Source organism: Anabrus simplex, chromosome 3 (genome assembly GCF_040414725.1).
Source record: "Anabrus simplex isolate iqAnaSimp1 chromosome 3, ASM4041472v1, whole genome shotgun sequence".
In the NCBI taxonomy this organism is placed as follows: domain Eukaryota; kingdom Metazoa; phylum Arthropoda; class Insecta; order Orthoptera; family Tettigoniidae; genus Anabrus; species Anabrus simplex.
In genome coordinates, this window is record NC_090267.1 from 271,286,107 (window position 1) to 271,307,201 (window position 21,095).

Here is a 21,095-nt window from a genome sequence, read left to right on the forward strand (position 1 = left end):
TGTGTTGTTGTAGGTGTGAGCTGTGGGTTTTTATTTAATTCAGGAAAATGCATATGTTTGTGGCTGGTTGTGTTCCAAGTTACCCCATTTGGAATGCCGTAATGCGTTGTCAAGCACTGAAGAAAATGTGGGTGATACGAAATGTACATATTTTGTTGAAACAATATGATGATGCAAATTTGCTTTACCCTAATGTAATGGCAAGTATTGCTTATAGGGAAATTTGAATGTTCTTGAGGCTAAATTGATAGATTTTCTTTCTGTTAATAGGCTTCAAGTTAAAAGGAAAATTGTCCAGCTATTAAATGTAAATTCATTGAATCATGTGTGTAAGTAATGTGCCGATATTTTTATTGACAAGTGTCTTAATGTGATGATACAATGCTTTTAAATGGGAAAAAGACCAATCTAGCCGTGAAAGTTCAGGCAGGAATTGTAAAGCTAAAAAAGCCCTTTCACAGCAGTCCATTTCACATCTTGCTATAATAACCTGTTATGTAATTCTTCATTCATTTATCCAGAATTGCTTTAGCAACTTTGACGTTAATATCTTAGTAACACTTTCTTTCTATACGTAATTTATTTATTCATTTCCGTATATGCATTTCCATTTATTTGAATTTAGCGCTAATTTCCAGGTCACGCCTCTAGAAGTGCCACTTGCGAATTGTCTCCCGTTTCAACAAGGCCAAATCCGGAAGTGTCGCGTATTGTCTGTACTGTATTTGAGACAATTTCGAGTGGTCATGAACATGATTCATAGTCATAGTATAGTGTAGGCTAGAGAGTTGAGTTGAATTCTTTGTCGAATGCCAACTAAGTTACAATACTGATGCATTATTAAGCTAATAAGTAAAATAACCTTAGCATACCTATTTACTTTAGTTCCGTTTTTATGAGGTTCGACTTGACAGTTAATTGGAAGTCAGATGATAGTGCCAAATTGCTACGAATAAAAACAGCTGATTTACGATACACAACATAAACGGAAATGTATATACTAAAATATAGGCCTAAGTCCATAATCAATTATTCTTTGTAGCAACATACATGATTCACATAAGATGAACAATAATACACAACACATTTAGGATAAGGCTACGAGATAAAAATATTACAACGCTCGAACAGATGAAAAGTGAGAAAACAAAATTAAATTTCTACACAGCATGTAGAATATCTCGTGTTGTTGTTAGATTCATTTTCCCGTAATGAAGGAAATAATCCTACAAAGGGAGCACACCACTCATTCCTGAGTCACTATCGGTATTTTCATCATCTGTGAGACTTTTCTTCTCCCAGGCTTTAATCTTCTCGGATTTCGTGTGTCTCAAATCTTTGCTCCAGTCCTCCGTACTTACACGGCCTACGGTTTCGAAAATATCTTTCAACTTCCGAAACTGTGAAGAGTTGGTTATTCTCAGATACATAGTCATTCACTTGGGCCCAAATCAGTTCTATGGCGTTAAAATGGCAATGGTATGATGGAAGGTGAACTACTTTATGCCCATGCCTTCTGGCTATTTCATCCACCACATAAACTGGACATTGGGGCTTGTTTCGTTTCACAAGTTGCATGAGGTCCTCCTTCCTCATGTCATCGCGAACCGAAATATTGTGCTCCTTCAACCACTCAATCAACTCATTCTTTCTAGCCGCAATTGTTGGTGCTTTGTCAAGAATGACTCCCTAACCTTACAAACAATTTTTCGGGCCTGGCTCCTTAGTGGAATACCACGTCCGTCTCTTGGGAGCTTCATCCTTAGACGTAGGCGTATCGGGAGAGTTGGCTGTGTGGTTAGGGGCGCCCTGCTGTGAGCTCGCATCCAGGAGGTAGTTGGTTCGAACCCCACTGTCAGTAGCCCTGAAGATGGTTCTTCGTGTCGACATGATACAATATCAAATTCTCACATGGGCCTAAAATTAACCTACTATATAACACCGAACGAAATACCTATTAAATTAAGCTATTATATTGTGCCGTTTTCATGTGTGACATATGCTACAGCGCGAACAAAACCAACTAGCACGAGGTCCAGAAACATGGCGCCGAAGCAGTTTAGGCGAGGACTGGTTTATAAATGTCGAATACGCAATGAAGTGATTGTGAAGAAATTACTTTACTTTCATCTCTAAGCGGAGAAAACGTGTATATATGTGTAAATACTATTAGAATTAAGTCGAATTTAAAATGTAGAATGTATGAAAACAAGACGAAACCAAAGATTGAACACATAGGGTAATGTTACGGAGTATAAAATATCGATATTTGCTAATAAGAACGGTAGCGACATCTAGATGTCAGTAGATGTAAGTAAACACCTAAGATAGAGTTCCATATCTAGTAGCTAATTTTGTTATTCTATGACTTGTGTAAAACGTTAAAAGTATTCTTGTTAATTGTTAATGTCAGTGTGATGGTAGTATGGAAATGATACGTAAAAATTAGAAATTGTATGCAAAGGAAATTAATAGGGAATATATATATATATATATATGCAGTTAAGCAAATGCACCCGGCCTAAAATAACGGTGATACGCTTATGATTGTATAAAGGCCAAGCCATTACAGAAGGAGCAATACGATATATAATAGAGATTGTCCGTATCGTAAATAACTTAGTATAATTAGAAGTAAATGCGTAATTGATTTACTAGTGGCTCTGTGTGTTGTCAAAGAACTAATATTAACCTTTTTCAGGTGTAATCTGCATGAGTCTAAAAGGAAGTACTAAATCAAAGGAGAATATGGAGTGCTAAATTATGTACAAGTAGGTCCAGCTGAAACGGTGGAGTGGTTACCGGGATGGATAACTTAAGCCAGTGATTCATATAACCCTGGCTATTCGTCAGTAACTGCTTTCCATTGTAATGATGTATTTTTATTGTGTGCATTTTATTTGATGCAACATTCATCTGTATTTTATTTTAGTTACTAGTTTATTTAATGTAGGTGGTAGTGTATATGTGGTACATGTCCTGAAGTAGTTCGCCAAAACGTAATAGTAATTACATCTCGAGCGGCATGATATTATGTTATTTGGAATATAGGAATTCTTATATGCGTTAGGCGACTCGGCATTCCAAATGATACGATACCATGCGAGAGAATGAACGGTTATGTTAGTGGATGACTTCGATATCGCTTATATTATATTATAGTGCCGGAATTACTGGAAAACGTGAGCCTATGTATACATATGTAACAACATCAACATAGAATTAGCATATTTATCGCGAAGCTAACCTTGGTATTGCAGGTAAGTGATACAAATGTAGTAATGTTGTGAGTAATGACACTGGTATGAATCAACGTGAGATAATAATAATAATAATAATAATGATGGTGTGAGTGTCAGATATATTAAGTACCGGCGGTGATGGTGGTCATTGTGTTGATGAATAATTCAAGTGTATTAAGTGCATGTGGTGGTAATAGTTATTATGATGATGAATAATAAAACGTGGGGATGATATCGTGATGTGCCATCGATGTGTGGGTTAGCTCACATATAATTTAGTGGTTGAAATAATGAAAAGTGTTGTGTTGTGTGGATTATTTAATAAGATGGGAGGTGACAACGAAAGTTTATCTGGATATCGCCACATGGAACGTATTATTTAATTGCTTTATGCCAGTGTGAAGTTAGATAAAGCAAAAGTAGGTGTATCACTTGTATATAAGCGAATGCTGAAATTGTAATGCCCTAGTATAAGATGATGTTAAGGTTATAATGCTCTTACATGAGTGAATGCTGGGATCGTAATGTTGTTATGTAAGTGTAGGCTAAGATGGTAAGGCGGATAATTATTAATTGCAATCAGATGTCGGCCACAATTGTCCTATCGATTATCGTTACGTTTCGGATGTCGTATTCAAAATCAATGTCAATCATTAGGGTTTTTAGTCGGTATGACGGCGACGTGATCGAGGCGTGCATGAATCTTACCACGCGTACAGCTTCGAGGACATATGACGTGATATTAATAAGTTAGATGTTTACTTCATGGACATGGTAGTTTAGTAGATGTAGTAGAGATGTCGTATGTGGTTTTATTAACATTTAAGTGTATATATTCTTGCCTTTATGTATATTATATTTCATTATTTATTTTATGCATTAGCATTGTGCCGTTTTCATCGTCCTGATATCGGAATAAAGGTCGTCATACGAAATTATAAGTTTGCCATGCACGGTAATGATCGCGAAGATTACGTAATTGGGCCATACGTCAGAAAGGAATGCATATATTAAGTAAAATAGGCCGTGATTTCGAAGTGTATACATTTTACGAACGTATATATATTCAAGAGGGCCATGCACGTGACGGCAAAGATATTTATTTGATGAATTAAAGCAACACCTCCTAGATATATAAGGCCTCACAACTGTTCTGGGAATATACTGTGACGTCAAAATCGGGAGGCAAGCTTGAACCTTTTCAGCAATAACACAGCAATGAGTTTGACCATGTAACGCTGAAATTAGAAGAGTTTTAATTCGTTTAATGGTGCCAATTGTTAATACCGTTGTACGTAATGGTACTGATGTGTTGCGTACTCAACTTAAAGGAGAATTCCGGCAGTGATAACGAAGTGCATGCAATAAGTTTACGAAAGACGAGGTTATGCGGCAGATATGTTTACGTGCAATTCCAAGACAAGACTACAGATTTACTAATAACTCAATGGTGAGTAACTATTATTATTACCTTCTCACACAATCATAATGAGTATAGACCTATGACGTATTTAACTACACGCAACAGCTGGTGATATTTAGGCATATTTACTCTTCAATGATATAAGGTTATGTTAGATCACAATCATGGGATACATTATTTCAACGGTATTATTATTATTATTATTATTATTATTATTATTATTATTATTATTATTATTATTATTATTATTATACGCATTAAAACATACCACCTACAGGAGCTGCTGGTGTAGGCCGATTCACTCTGTAAATGCACGAATTTCGCTTACGGTGATACATTATTTTACAGGTATGCCACAGACATTTCAAAGTCGGTGATATTTTATGGGAAGTAACTGGTACTGATCCTGCCAGAATGTGACTATAAATATGATGGGCAGTTGGAAAAGATATAAGCCACTGCTGTCTCTGACAATCATGGTCTTGGAAGAGGAGTAGTTAAAAGAACCAGGCAAAAATGTAGAATACAAAGGAGCAATAAACAGAGCCATTGAAGATAGTAAATATCTCATACACAGAATTTCAACACAGCTGAAAAGTACAATAAACACGTTGTTACCTGATGGTTGTTGTACTGGGATGAAGGGAACGTAAGTAATTTTTCTGTACGTCGATACATCAAGGCAACCATACTGCATGGCATATGTAATCATCTTATAAGACATGGCCTTTATTCTAAACGGGTTTTATTAAAGTAAAAATATTTCTAATGTATATGTGGACAAAATTACTAATATAAATGCGGTATATTCTTTAGTTACAAAACATCATAGCTGCATCACAAGGAATGAGTGTAACAATGTGTAGAAAGATTCAATAAATAAGTTAATTCTAGTGCTAGTTGGTGAATTGACACCGAGGATGATGTCCCCACAGTTAATTTAATAGCCATAGTTAAAACATTTCATAAAGGAGTATGTGCATGATTTTCTTGTTATTTGTTCAACCTTCTGTCTGATATCTCCTCATGTTTACAAATTTATGGCCGACCCCGTGGTGAGAGGATATAATGCCTGCCTCTTACCCGGAGGCCCCGGTTCGATTCCAGGCCATGTCAGGGATTTTTACCTAGATCTGAGGGCTGGTTTGAGGTCCACTCATCCTGCGTGTTTACATTTGCGAGCTATCTGACGGTGAGATAACGGCCCAGGTCTAGAAAGCCAAGAATAACGGCTGAAAGGATTCGTCATGCGGAACCCAAGACACTTCGTAATCTGCAGGCCTTCGGGCTGAGCAGGATCAAGGCCAAGCCCTTCAGGGCTGTTGCCCCGTGCGATTTTTACAAATTTATGAGACAGTAGCAATTTAATGTTGCCACAATATGTCAATACTTTTAAAAGAGTAGGCTCCAGTCCGAATGGTAGTCCAATATTAGGTTAGAAACTTACATACGTTCTGGAATACATAAAGGTTTCGAACAGAATTACAAATTAGTAACATCGATGGTAGGTGAAATTCTCATTAAACCATACATGAACTTCAAGAGAGGAAACATTGTAGGCTCATGTGCAAATACTGCCAGTGATGCTACATCAGCTTAGATGTTAGGCCTATGCTAATATTATACGTGCTAGTTTTCTTTTAAGATCACGTAATGCCTATTTAAATTGAAATATGTTTGTAACATTCTGTTGTGATGTTAGCAATTCGGCCTAAGTGAGTTAACATTGCAAAATGCTGCCGTGTTTTACAACTGTCTGCTGTTTATCTTTAATGGCAGAGTCACTAAAATACGGTAATAACGACAGTATAATTCAATATCCTCCAAATTTGAAACGCTATTTGTTAGTAAATAAATTATTCCATTGGCAAAAAATATTAAATTCATGTCTGTGTTTAACTATGTTCCGCGTTGCTCTGCATTGCCATCGCCTCCGTAGCGTGACGTCACTACGCTGTTGTTAGGCCTTATTATCTAGGAGGTGTTGATTAAAGATGCCTAGATCACGGACCGAGAGGGAAAGTTATCAAGGATCCATGCGGCCGTGATAAAATAATAGAAGGTTTTCAACATTGTTAAAAACAAGAAGTAGTAGCTGAAGAATATATAATTTTAAAAAAATCCGTTACGTAAATCGAAGTGAATTTATCCTCGAGAAGAAAGCCAATCTTCGTGTGAATAGAAGGGAGATATTGTAGAAGTTACCGGCTGGAGAACCTGCGAAGCGAGAGAATATTTGGAAATCAAATATAAACGAAGGAATATCGTGAAGAGCGAATTAGAAAATACCCGAACTGTAGTCGGAGTATATGCTCGAGACCGTACGAGGAACCAAGTTGAATATTACGCAGTATAGGTTGATTAGCCGAACAAAAGAAAATTTGACAGAGATAACTCGAAATATTTTAACTGTTAAATTGCTACTAAGAATTAATCTTGAATTACTGTCCTAAAAAAACCTGATCTTAGATACAAACCTGATATTCATTCCTGAGAGTATGGATGTGAAATTAACTCACGATTTGGAAATGTTTCTTTCTTTTATGATTGACTGCAACAACATGATGAGAGGCTAAACCGAAGATGGAGCCGGCTGTCTGACGGAAACCGCCCAGCTGTTTCTGCTATCCCGAGTCCCGAAACTACAACCTGATGGTGACGTAGCAGAGGATGGAGCCGTACGACGCAATCCCTAGATGACAACATCGAGGCCAAAGCCGATCATCTAACGTCAGTGATCACAAGATAAGTTCCAAAGAGTTATTTTATTTTCTTGAAATTGATATGCAGTAAATTTAGTAGTGGTAGTTAAAGTGAATATTTGGTACGTTGTTTTACCTAGTTCTTCGTGATAAAATCACAGTCGTTACCATCTTCGCAATGAGATTGTCCATGTTGAATTATTATTATTAATAGAGGAATAGGTACTTCTTCCAGATTTTACAATCTAAGCCATAATATAGGAATGCTTAAAGCTAAGCAAGGAGAGATTTGGAATGTAATTTCTAACCATTATGGGACAAAAACATCGTATTTAAAGTGACGTAACCCTAATTTTATATTCTTGAAGAAGATAGTTGATTTACGAATAACCTATATGTGATTCCTGATACGACGCAATGAAATGTGAGTACATATTAACTTATTTGATTTATATATGCATTTCATTTTTAGGCTAGCGTGTTTACGCGTGCAATATATGAATTCTAACCCAAAAGTGTACCATTGTAGTAAAGTAATGTGATGTTGAAATGATTTGCCGTCATGTTGGTGATGATAAATGTTTACATAGAGAATTTATGATTTGAGTAGCATATTAATGTGGAATTGTGAATAATTATTCGTCGTGATATGTTCGGGAGATTGAATTATGATACATTATGGTAATTAATATTGATAGATGGAAAGATAGATATATTTATGGATAGTTTTGGCGGTAAATACGACGTATTATGGGCCGATGGTGATGATTACCATTTACGGCAAAATAATAAAATGGTAATGAGAGGTATATATTGGGTTAATGGTACACGCGTACAAATAAATACATCGCATATTTCGTATATTTGGGTTACCATACACTGTCTTCGAAAGAAATATCCAAGTAGGAAATAAATGTAGGGAAACTTGTTGTCTTCATAGATAGTATATATCAACGTTGTACTGAATATTATTGGAAGTTTGTTGTCAAGAATGAATTTAATTCATAGAACAATCCCATAATTTAAAATCTCTACCGCAATTAAATAAAATAGGTCACCAAATGCATTCCTACGGAATTAGTGATACCTGATTAATTATTGCTAAACCATAAAACATGTTTGGTACAATTTCTATATGAACTACGATTATAATTAGACTTTGAACGATACCTACATTTATTTAAGGTGTTATTTGAATATTTTAATCAAATGATATGGTCGAGGAGACCAATATTTTTCATTTTAAGAACAATATATATTTGAAATAGCCATTTTTGGGCCGAAATATTTGGAACTTACTTGTGATTGCTAACGTTATAACATCGAATTAAGTGAATTGTGACAGAATGTTGAAGTGATAATGATGAAAATAAGCATTTTTTATAAAAGAAACAAGAACTGACGGACTTAAACAATACAATTCTTTTATGAAGTTTAATTAGGATTAGGGACTTAGATTTATTTTCAACCTAAAAATTTTTCTCGATTAGAGAAGAAGATAATTGATGATGATAATTAATAGTAGATTTTCTTTTGTGATTCCGGAATCAAGAAATAAAATATAGATTTTCTAATTTAGAGGTTATTATTTTAGGAGATAGGCTAATATTATTAGGATTTAAGTAATTTTGAAATAATCCATAAAAAAATATTTTATTTATTTTCTTCACTTATATTCGGATGATTGAACTTGAAAAACCTAATGTTGATTCAGGATGATGAATGGTATCAATAATAATTTGTTGAAGTGGAAATGTGGTGCCTCAGTTGACCTCACGTAAAAAATAGTATGGTTCGTAGAAGCAATTTAGTTATCCCTGAGAGGTGTCGCGAGGCAATGTAAGGATTACCATATCAAATATTCTGATAGGAGAATTGAAGGTTACGACATCGCTAAAATTCTATGAAGCGATAACTGTTTATACGATGAATATTTAAAGCGAACTTAGCCAACGACACTTAGCATCAAATTTATTATGCATTCATCCATTTAATGATCTATAAGAGTGATGGATGATTGTGGGGAAAATAGCCGGAGCAATTGTTAGGTCATCCAATAAGACGCACATATTAAAAACGGTCGCCCAATATGGTGCAAGGATGAAACCACCCCTCAGGATGGTGCATATTAAAAATGGCGCCCAACTTCGGAGCAAAACTGAGGACACCCAGCCCATATTAAAAATGACGCATAATTTCGGAGCAAAACTGAGGATACCATATGTGGCGCATATTAAAAATAAAATAACGCCAAACGTTGGAACAAAAATTGAGGATACTCAGGGGCAGTGACAAGGTAATTGCAGGATACAGTAAATTGATGCCCAGCAATAAAGTAAGATTGAAGATACATTAGCCCAAATGTTGAATTGGCAATTCACTGTTGAAACATGATTGAGGATACTCGATGTGGGAGTATGGGAGAAAATAATGAAGGAGGATGGCTGAGAAAGATAATAATCAGCAGTGAGGTGAAGAATAGATGATTATTTGAGATCGGATATTTTCAGAAGATACCAAGAAGGAAAGAAGAAGTTGAGAGAAAGATAAACAATTCAAGGCTATGGAAGAAAGGCGGAAGAAGAGATGGATAAAAATGATTAAAGTAGATTGTATTAATAGTTTAAATAATTAATTGGTTAAGATAATTTATAATATTGTTTTCAATCATTATATTGTATTATGTCTAGATAACAGTAGATAATAGGGTAGTAATGTAAAAAAATGCTTATTTTCAATATTTTAGATGACTGGGATGGTAGGACGGCTGATTAGCGGGGGAAGTCAGATAGTCGGTTTCCATATTGATTGAGCAATTGATATAGTTTTTAGTGAATTTAAGTCATAATTTAGAGAAATTGGAATTTTAAGAAGGTTGGATAATAGTAAGTGCAAATATGACGAGTTTGAACCAGCTTCGTTTACAATTTGAGGAATATCAGAAGGAGCAGGGAGAGAAACTGCAAGGACAGGATGAGGAGATAAATAGAATGATAGAGGATGCAGAAAAGGCAAAAAGAGAACAGGAACAGAAATTTAAGGAAAAGAATGAGCAGATAAACCAGATAACTGAAGAGTTAGGCAAGACAAAGGACGAACAGAAGGGAATAATAGAAATGTTAAAAGAAATAATGAGGAAACAAGAAGAGAAACAGCAAGAAATGATGAGGAAACAAGAAGAGAGACAGAAAGAGCAATTGGAAGAAATATTTGGAAGATTTCGAGAAGAGTACCGACAGAAACAAGAAGAGTGTAATCAGAAACAAGAGAAATACCAAATAAGACAAGAAGAAAGGCATCGAAGCCAGATTGAGGAGATGAGAAGGATGGAGAAGAGGCAAGAAGAGATGATTAGAACAGGAATTGGCAAAATTGAAGAAGAAGTTTCCCAGATGAAAAACGGGATAAGCGAACTTCGAACTGAAATGATGGAAAAGATGGAGGATAAAAACAAAGTGATCCATAATGAAATGGATAAAATTAGAGGAGAATTAGCCGAAAACAGAAATTATATCCAGGAATTGAAAGAGGATGAAATTAAGAAGCTAACGGAAAATATGGAGTCGATGAGGGTAGATTCCCAAGAAAAATGGAATCAATATGAAGAGAAGTTAAAAGACATAAATGAGAACGTAATAACAGCAAATAAAACGCTGGGAGATAATTTTATATAGCACGTGACCATATTGGAGATGAGATGAAAATTTTAAATGAAGAGATGAAAAAGAACAAAAATGAAACGGAGAAGAGAATAATTAGAACGGAGCAGGGAATCGATGAGATGAAGAAAGAAATTCAGAATATTAGAGGTGAAATTCAAACGACAAAACTAGAAATGTCAAAGCAGTTGAATGATCAGAGAATCGTAGATATAAATATAAATGACAGGGAAGGAACACCGACAATTTCGGGCGAAACTGATCAGAGCAGTAAGGACGTTATAGTTGGAAATATCGGAAATGGAAGCCCAGCCATTATAAATATTGTAAAAACGTACGATGACAGACCCAAAAATTTTAGCAATACTGCGGCAATGTCACCAAAGAGGTTCTTGCGAGAAATGGAGGAATACTTTAAAGAGAATAGAATACCCGACGAAAAGAAACTCAGGATAATAGAAAAACACTTAGATGCAAATCCGAATTTGTGGTATCAGGCATTTAAGTATACTTTCCACGATTACGATGAGTTCAAGGTCGCATTTCTCAAACGATTTTGGAATCCGGAGATTCAACAAAACCTTAGATTGGAGTTGTATTCGTAAAGATATTCGTCGGCAGGACCAACGAGATTTAGTGATTACTTTTCGTACCAGTTTCATAGGTTCCAGGACCTAGATTCTGCACCCAGCGAATTAGAGGTGATAAAGACAATTCAAAAGCAGTTTCCTCCAGAAACTCAAAGATTATTAGCTGCTGCAAATGTGACTTCCGCAATCGAAATGGAAAGCATTTTAAGGCAGTTGGATATGACGTCGAGTCATCCGACAGTAAGAATCCATAGGAACACAAACATTCAAGAAGAAGTGAACGTAATAAATTGGGAAAACACTCAGAAGAAATCGGTATCCGAGAAAAGAGAAAATGATAGAAGCTCAAGGAAGAGAGAACTTAGTGATGATGATGAGAGGACAGGTGATCGAAACCGATGCAGACGCAGGCAGAATGGGCACGATAGTGGAAGGCAGAATGAAGAGAGACGATTTTTGCCATATCATCGACAGCCTAGCAGATTTAGAAATGAAAGAGAAAGGGGAAGTTACAGACAGAGGCCAATGTATCATGGAGCACCGATGAACAGGTACAATAATAGGGAGAATAGGAACAGACAGTATATACAGGAATTGAGAAAAGAAACTAGAGAAAAGAAAAGATGGGAAGAAGCGATCAGGGATCGAGACATCAATGGAGACATAGAGGGAGCCGAGAGTCTAGAGCTTCAAGAATACAAAAGAAAAGATAGAGAAGCGAAAAAACTGAATCCAGAAGCTCAATCATATCAAACAGACTCCCAGAGTAAAAAAACGCCAATTTCGATGTAGAGAATAAGAAATATAATATTTTGGAAAAATTGGGTAAAAAAATTAAAAGTTGGTATGTACTACAAATTGAGGCTTGGGATATCGATCCGGATGACTTACTAGATGAATCACAAGAAATTCACAAAGAAAATAAATCGTACTTACCCATTATTACCGCACGAATAAATGGCCTGAAAACACATTGTTTGGTTGATTCAGGGGCGAGTATAAGTGTTATATCAAAAGCGTTATTTGTTGAGGTAAATCAAGAAGGAAAATTGCCAATTATACCAGTTGCACAAATGAAAATAAGAGGGATTATACCAGATAAATCTGTTGAATGTAAAATACAAACTTATTTAAATGTCAGGATTGGTAGATTTGTATTTGAGCACCCATTCATAATTATGAACAAAATTAAGTATAATGTGATTCTTGGGGTAGTTTTTATAATAACAACGGAGATGATAATAGACTTGAAAAATCAGGAAGTAAGATTCCCAATCGTTAAGGAAAGTGGAAAGATAATTAAGGAAAGGATAAAGTTAGAGGGAAAGGCAGAAAACACGGAGCATATGAAATTTGAAGCTATTGAAACTGAAAAGTTAATGGAAGAGGAAATACCGTTAAATGAGACTGAGGAAATGGAAGAAATTATACATAGCTTGGAGAGGATTTTCATAAAAGATGAAGAAAAAGAAGAGTCAGATATTTGGAGAAAGATCGCAGAAACGAAATTGAGTCGTTAAGAGAAACAGAAATTATATTCGATAATAGAAAAGTATTCAGGAATATTTAAGGATAAACCGGGAAAGATTCCGAATTTTAAATATAAAATCATCGTAAATGACTGGACACCATACAAAGGAAGGTTATATGACATACCTGAAAAATATTTCCAGGAAGTGAGAAACATCATCCAAGAGATGGTAGCTGATGGTATAATCATAAAAACTATTACACCTTATTTGAATCCATTAGTCATTGTAAAGAAAAGTAACGGAAAACTAAGAATTTGCCATGATTGTAGAAAGTTAAATGAAAAAATAATACCAGAATATAACCAGGTTCCAAAAATTAAGGAGATAATAAAGAAATTTAAGGGCAAGAAGTATTTTTCAAGTTTAGACTTTACATCTTCGTTTCATCATATACTTTTAGAAGAAAAATCTAGACTTCTAACCGGATTTATGTTTGACAACCAAACATATGCTTATTGTAGGTTGCCTTTTGGTTTAAAGAACAGTTGTGCCGTATTAATAAGGGCATTAGATAGGAACTTGCTACCTGACGTGAAAGAGTATGTGACATGTTACGTGGATGACATGGTTTTTGCAACAGAGACATTTGACGAACATTGTAGTAAGCTGAAGCAATTATTAGATAATTTGGAGACTACAGGATTCAAAATTAACCTGGCCAAATCAAAATTTTGTCAAAATGAGATATTATTTGTCGGACATGTAATTGACGGAAACGGGGTGAAACCTAATCCAGTTAAAATTCAAGCAATTTGCGAATTTCCTAGGCCAACGCGCATAAAGCAAGTTAGACAATTTTGGGGGATGACCCAGTTCTTTGCAAATCACTGTAGAGGGTATACAGCAATCGCAGCGCCATTGCAAGTTTTATTAAAATTAAACAACAAATGGAAATGGAATACTCAAACAGAAGAAGCTTTCTTGGCAATGAAAAGATTAATGGCAAATAGTATCAAATTAGGATATCCGGATTATACTAGAGAATTTATCATACAAACGGATGCATCAAATGTCGGTATAGGTGCATATTTATACCAAGAGGCACCAGGAAATGATTAGGATCGAGTATACTTTGCATTTGCAAGCCGAAAGTTACGCAGCCATGAAGTAAATTATACAACAACTGAGCAGGAGTTACTAGCAATTATTTATGCTCTGCAACAGTGGAAAAAGAATGTATATGGATTCCCAGTTACTATCCGTACAGACCACAAAGCTTTGGAATTCGGTCTTAAGGCAGCGATGCTAAGTGAAAGAGTCACACGATGGATTTTATTCGCCCAACAGTTTAATATCAGAATTGAGCATTGTAGCGGGAAAGACAATATCCTCGCTGATGCATTAAGCAGAAATCCTGTGGCAAAAGAAGAAAGTATAAATCAGATTGAATTAATAAGACAGGACGAGGAATTTTTAGAAAAACTAAGGGATATTTCGGCATGGCAAAGAGCAGATGAGAAATTAATGCTAGAAATAACAAGGATTGAACAAAGTAATTTCGATGACGACAGGGAAAGTAATAGAGTTGGTCAATATATAATGGAACATGGAATACTGAAGCAATATGTCGGCAAGGATTTGAAAAGGACCAAAATAATAGTACCCAAATCTTTGCAGAAAGGGATAATTTGGCATTCCCATACGATAATTGGACATGGGGGAATAGAAAAGGTGGTGAGGACGATAATGGAAAGATTTACATGGACAGGAATGAGACAAACAATTAGAGATGTGATCAAGACCTGTGATACATGCCAAAGGACGAAACATAGCCCTTTCCTTACCAAGCAGGAACTAATTGCAATAATACCAACAGCTCCTCGTGAGATCTTTGCAACAGATCTATATGGAAGATTACCAACAGCTGTTAAAGGAAATAGGTACATAGTTGTTACGATGGACATTTTCTCAAAATTCACAGTCCTACAGCCTATACAGAGAGCAACAACAAAGCAAATATTGAGAGCTATAAACAAAAACGTTATACCTCAGATGGGAAAACCGAAAAAAATCTTGACCGATAGAGGAACACAGTTTACATCTGGTGAATTCCAGGATGCAATGCAAATTTTAGGAATTAAACATGTCTATTGTTCAGTAAGACATCCGTCAGCCAATCCAGTGGAGCGCTGCATGCGAGAAATTTCTAAATATTGTAGGATATATTGCTCCCAAAGTCATTGGAAATTGATTGAAATAATAAAAATAATCGAGGCATGTATGAACGACACTGTCCATGAATCAACGAGCCAGATACCGCGACTCGTACATTTGAACGAACGACCAGCTCGACCATGGGATGAAATTATAGGAAAAGACGAAGAACCAAAACCTACTTGCGAAGAGATTAATCAAATAGTAAGTGCCAAATTAGAAGAACAGGCAAACAAACGCCGAAGAAGAGTCCGAAATAAGAAATTCCACCCACCATTCCGGGTTGATGACCTGGTAATGATAAAGAAAGTACCAATCTCTAACGTTTCAGAAAGAATATTCGCCAAATTCGTTCATTTATATGATGGTCCACATGTGGTAAAGAAAGTTTTTGGAAACAACGCCTATATGATAGAAAGACTAGATGGGACATATCAAAACGTATACAACGCGTCAAACATGAAACCGTATTATAAAGAAGATCAAGAATAGAGTACTAACTAAAATCCGAAACATATGATATAAATGGGCGAAATCAGGCCGATGAAAAGCTACATCAGTTTAGAACAACAAGAATTGAAATAAATATACTGCGAGCAGCATATTTATTTATCTATGGCAGGAGGATAAATGTACCGTTTTCATCGTCCTGATATCGGAATAAAGGTCGTCATACGAAATTATAAGTTTGCCATGCACGGTAATGATCGCGAAGATTACGTAATTGGGCCATACGTCAGAAAGGAATGCATATATTAAGTAAAATAGGCCGTGATTTCGAAGTGTATACATTTTACGAACGTATATATATTCAAGAGGGCCATGCACGTGACGGCAAAGATATTTATTTGATGAATTAAAGATGCCTAGATCACGGACCGAGAGGGAAAGTTATCAAGGATCCATGCGGCCGTGGTAAAATAATAAAAGTTTTTCCACATTGTTAAAAACAAGAAGTAGTAGCTGAAGAATATATAATTTAAAAAAATCCGTTACGTAAATCGAAGTGAATTTATCCTCGAGAAGAAAGCCAATCTTCGTGTGAATAGAAGGGAGATATTGTAGAAGTTACCGGCTGGAGAACCTGCGAAGCGAGAGAATATTTGGAAATCAAATATAAACGAAGGAATATCGTGAAGAGCGAATTAGAAAATACCCGAACTGTAGTCGGAGTATATGCTCGAGACCGTACGAGGAACCAAGTTGAATATTACGCAGTATAGGTTGATTAGCCGAACAAAAGAAAATTTGACAGAGATAACTCGAAATATTTTAACTGTTAAATTGCTACTAAGAATTAATCTTGAATTACTGTCCTAAAAAAACCTGATCTTAGATACAAACCTGATATTCATTCCTGAGAGTATGGATGTGAAATTAACTCACGATTTGGAAATGTTTCTTTCTTTTATGATTGACTGCAACAACATGATGAGAGGCTAAACCGAAGATGGAGCCGGCTGTCTGACGGAAACCGCCCAGCTGTTTCTGCTATCCCGAGTCCCGAAACTACAACCTGATGGTGACGTAGCAGAGGATGGAGCCGTACGACGCAATCCCTAGATGACAACATCGAGGCCAAAGCCGATCATCTAACGTCAGTGATCACAAGATAAGTTCCAAAGAGTTATTTTATTTTCTTGAAATTGATATGCAGTAAATTTAGTAGTGGTAGTTAAAGTGAATATTTGGTACGTTGTTTTACCTAGTTCTTCGTGATAAAATCACAGTCGTTACCATCTTCGCAATGAGATTGTCCATGTTGAATTATTATTATTAATAGAGGAATAGGTACTTCTTCCAGATTTTACAATCTAAGCCATAATATAGGAATGCTTAAAGCTAAGCAAGGAGAGATTTGGAATGTAATTTCTAACCATTATGGGACAAAAACATCGTATTTAAAGTGACGTAACCCTAATTTTATATTCTTGAAGAAGATAGTTGATTTACGAATAACCTATATGTGATTCCTGATACGACGCAATGAAATGTGAGTACATATTAACTTATTTGATTTATATATGCATTTCATTTTTAGGCTAGCGTGTTTACGCGTGCAATATATGAATTCTAACCCAAAAGTGTACCATTGTAGTAAAGTAATGTGATGTTGAAATGATTTGCCGTCATGTTGGTGATGATAAATGTTTACATAGAGAATTTATGATTTGAGTAGCATATTAATGTGGAATTGTGAATAATTATTCGTCGTGATATGTTCGGGAGATTGAATTATGATACATTATGGTAATTAATATTGATAGATGGAAAGATAGATATATTTATGGATAGTTTTGGCGGTAAATACGACGTATTATGGGCCGATGGTGATGATTACCATTTACGGCAAAATAATAAAATGGTAATGAGAGGTATATATTGGGTTAATGGTACACGCGTACAAATAAATACATCGCATATTTCGTATATTTGGGTTACCATACACTGTCTTCGAAAGAAATATCCAAGTAGGAAATAAATGTAGGGAAACTTGTTGTCTTCATAGATAGTATATATCAACGTTGTACTGAATATTATTGGAAGTTTGTTGTCAAGAATGAATTTAATTCATAGAACAATCCCATAATTTAAAATCTCTACCGCAATTAAATAAAATAGGTCACCAAATGCATTCCTACGGAATTAGTGATACCTGATTAATTATTGCTAAACCATAAAACATGTTTGGTACAATTTCTATATGAACTACGATTATAATTAGACTTTGAACGATACCTACATTTATTTAAGGTGTTATTTGAATATTTTAATCAAATGATATGGTCGAGGAGACCAATATTTTTCATTTTAAGAACAATATATATTTGAAATAGCCATTTTTGGGCCGAAATATTTGGAACTTACTTGTGATTGCTAACGTTATAACATCGAATTAAGTGAATTGTGACAGAATGTTGAAGTGATAATGATGAAAATAAGCATTTTTTATAAAAGAAACAAGAACTGACGGACTTAAACAATACAATTCTTTTATGAAGTTTAATTAGGATTAGGGACTTAGATTTATTTTCAACCTAAAAATTTTTCTCGATTAGAGAAGAAGATAATTGATGATGATAATTAATAGTAGATTTTCTTTTGTGATTCCGGAATCAAGAAATAAAATATAGATTTTCTAATTTAGAGGTTATTATTTTAGGAGATAGGCTAATATTATTAGGATTTAAGTAATTTTGAAATAATCCATAAAAAAATATTTTATTTATTTTCTTCACTTATATTCGGATGATTGAACTTGAAAAACCTAATGTTGATTCAGGATGATGAATGGTATCAATAATAATTTGTTGAAGTGGAAATGTGGTGCCTCAGTTGACCTCACGTAAAAAATAGTATGGTTCGTAGAAGCAATTTAGTTATCCCTGAGAGGTGTCGCGAGGCAATGTAAGGATTACCATATCAAATATTCTGATAGGAGAATTGAAGGTTACGACATCGCTAAAATTCTATGAAGCGATAACTGTTTATACGATGAATATTTAAAGCGAACTTAGCCAACGACACTTAGCATCAAATTTATTATGCATTCATCCATTTAATGATCTATAAGAGTGATGGATGATTGTGGGGAAAATAGCCGGAGCAATTGTTAGGTCATCCAATAAGACGCACATATTAAAAACGGTCGCCCAATATGGTGCAAGGATGAAACCACCCCTCAGGATGGTGCAGCATTAAGGCATCATGATCCTCGAAGGTATGCGCGAGAGTGGACGTGTAATTATTGTCGCGTTGAGGCGATCCTCATCAGGACGTACGAGTTAGTTAAGGTGGTGATGATTATTTATTTTAATTAGGTTAGGCATCACATATAAAAAGACATTATTATCAGCTGAATTTGACATGAACGAAATTATCCTATTGAAAATCTGACATCAAATCAAAACTGAAGGAATAACAACACCTAAAACTTGTGGAGTAAAAGAAAGAACACAGTCATTATGGTAATTTTTCAGGTTTAGGCACGTTATTGAATAAATATAGATTTAGGTTCGGAATTTCAAATAGCCATTATAAATGAGGAATGATCATTTTGAAATCTCTGCATTATGTTGAATCGGGTAGAAATTAATTCAATTACGACAGCCGTTTTTATGTCATTACCAATTTGTTCTTCGGTAATATTTTTAATTTGGGTTATACTTTGGTTTCGTCTTAACTAGTAGGATTATTTAAATTAATAAATATAATCCGATCCAGAATATCTCCATCTTTTCATTATAAAATGGATATTTATGGCCTTACTTATGAAATTAATTCAAATTCCAAGATCATATTTGGTATAACCAATTTTAATTCAAGACAGGGTCTCGATTATTATAAGCATGTCATAAATTATGAAAATAGGTGATGCAAACACAATAGCGATTGGCTTAAAAACATTAATATAGTAATTTGGAAATAAGCCGCCCGATAGGATTCCGAATCCAATTTTCCACCGTTGATGCGATTTTTATTTACCAGAACATATTAGCTAGCTGAGGCACATACAAAGTCCTGTGATCCTGAAATAGCCCCACAACAATAAAAGAACCCGTCAAGACCCTGGGTGTAGAGTGCTCCCAGTGCTAATCTATGGGGCAGTGCCGCGTCGAGGGTGCATATTTGTCACCCAACAGTGGGGCTCTATGCGGAATAAGGCCAGGAGGACGCAATATAAACTAGATCACTATTATACCTTGTTACACACTATTCACTACAATATAACGCGCTATATTATTAAAAATACTAAACAAAAAGTTTATAAACTCTATAATACGAAATATAATCGAACAACCTAGCACAAAGACACACAAAATCCTCAAAAAGAACTGAGCACAATACAGCACACTGCTGATAGCTCGTGGTTACAGTAAACAACAGACTGACAACACGTTAACCGGAACTACAGTCTAACGCGCTCTATCGGAGCGATTGGCTGCATATGATTGGCTCGCAAACGTCAAGTCGAAATTCATAATAACTGAACTATAGCTAGGTACTTCGGAATTATGTTCTAACCACCTTTTTTAACATTGCAATTAAATCCATCTATTATTTAAACCTCCCTGTAAAAAAGAGGACAGTGAATGCAAGTGGGTATTATTTTCAAATGAGCTGAGAACGGGAGTCCGTTCTAGTGTACGATTCTTTCAGTGTGCCATGGCTCTGTATGTCTAGCTGCAGCGGAAGTTCGGCTCCCCGCCAATGTCCAGTGTACCGACAATGAGCCGTGTGTGTGTTGTGTCTCACTGATCCGTGATTGCGTACGATTCTTTCAGTGTGCCATGTCCGGCTCCATGGCTAAATGGTCAGCGTGCTGGCCTTTGGTCACAGGGGCCCCGGGTTCAATTCCCGGCAGGATCGTGAATTTTAACCTTCATTTGTTAATTTCGCTGACACGGGGGCTGGGTGTATGTGTCGTCTTCATCGTCATTTCATCCTCATCACGAAGCGCAGCTTGCCTATGCGTGTCAAATCCAAAGACCTGGACCTGGCAACCCAAACATGTCCTCGGACACTCCCGGCACTAAAAGCCATACGCTATTTTAGTGTGCCATGTCTCACTGCAGCGGAAGTTCGGCTCCCCGCCAATGTCCAGTGTGCCGACAATGAGCCATGTGTGTGTCTGTCACTGATCCGTGATTGCGCCACTCAGCACTGTCTGCTACGAGTCAGCTGAATCAAATCAAATCAAAACTCTCTATTTGCAAATGATGTTTCTACCTCGGTGGCAAATGGTACACTAAAATGCATTATTGACAAGCACTAAATTTTAAATTAACAAGA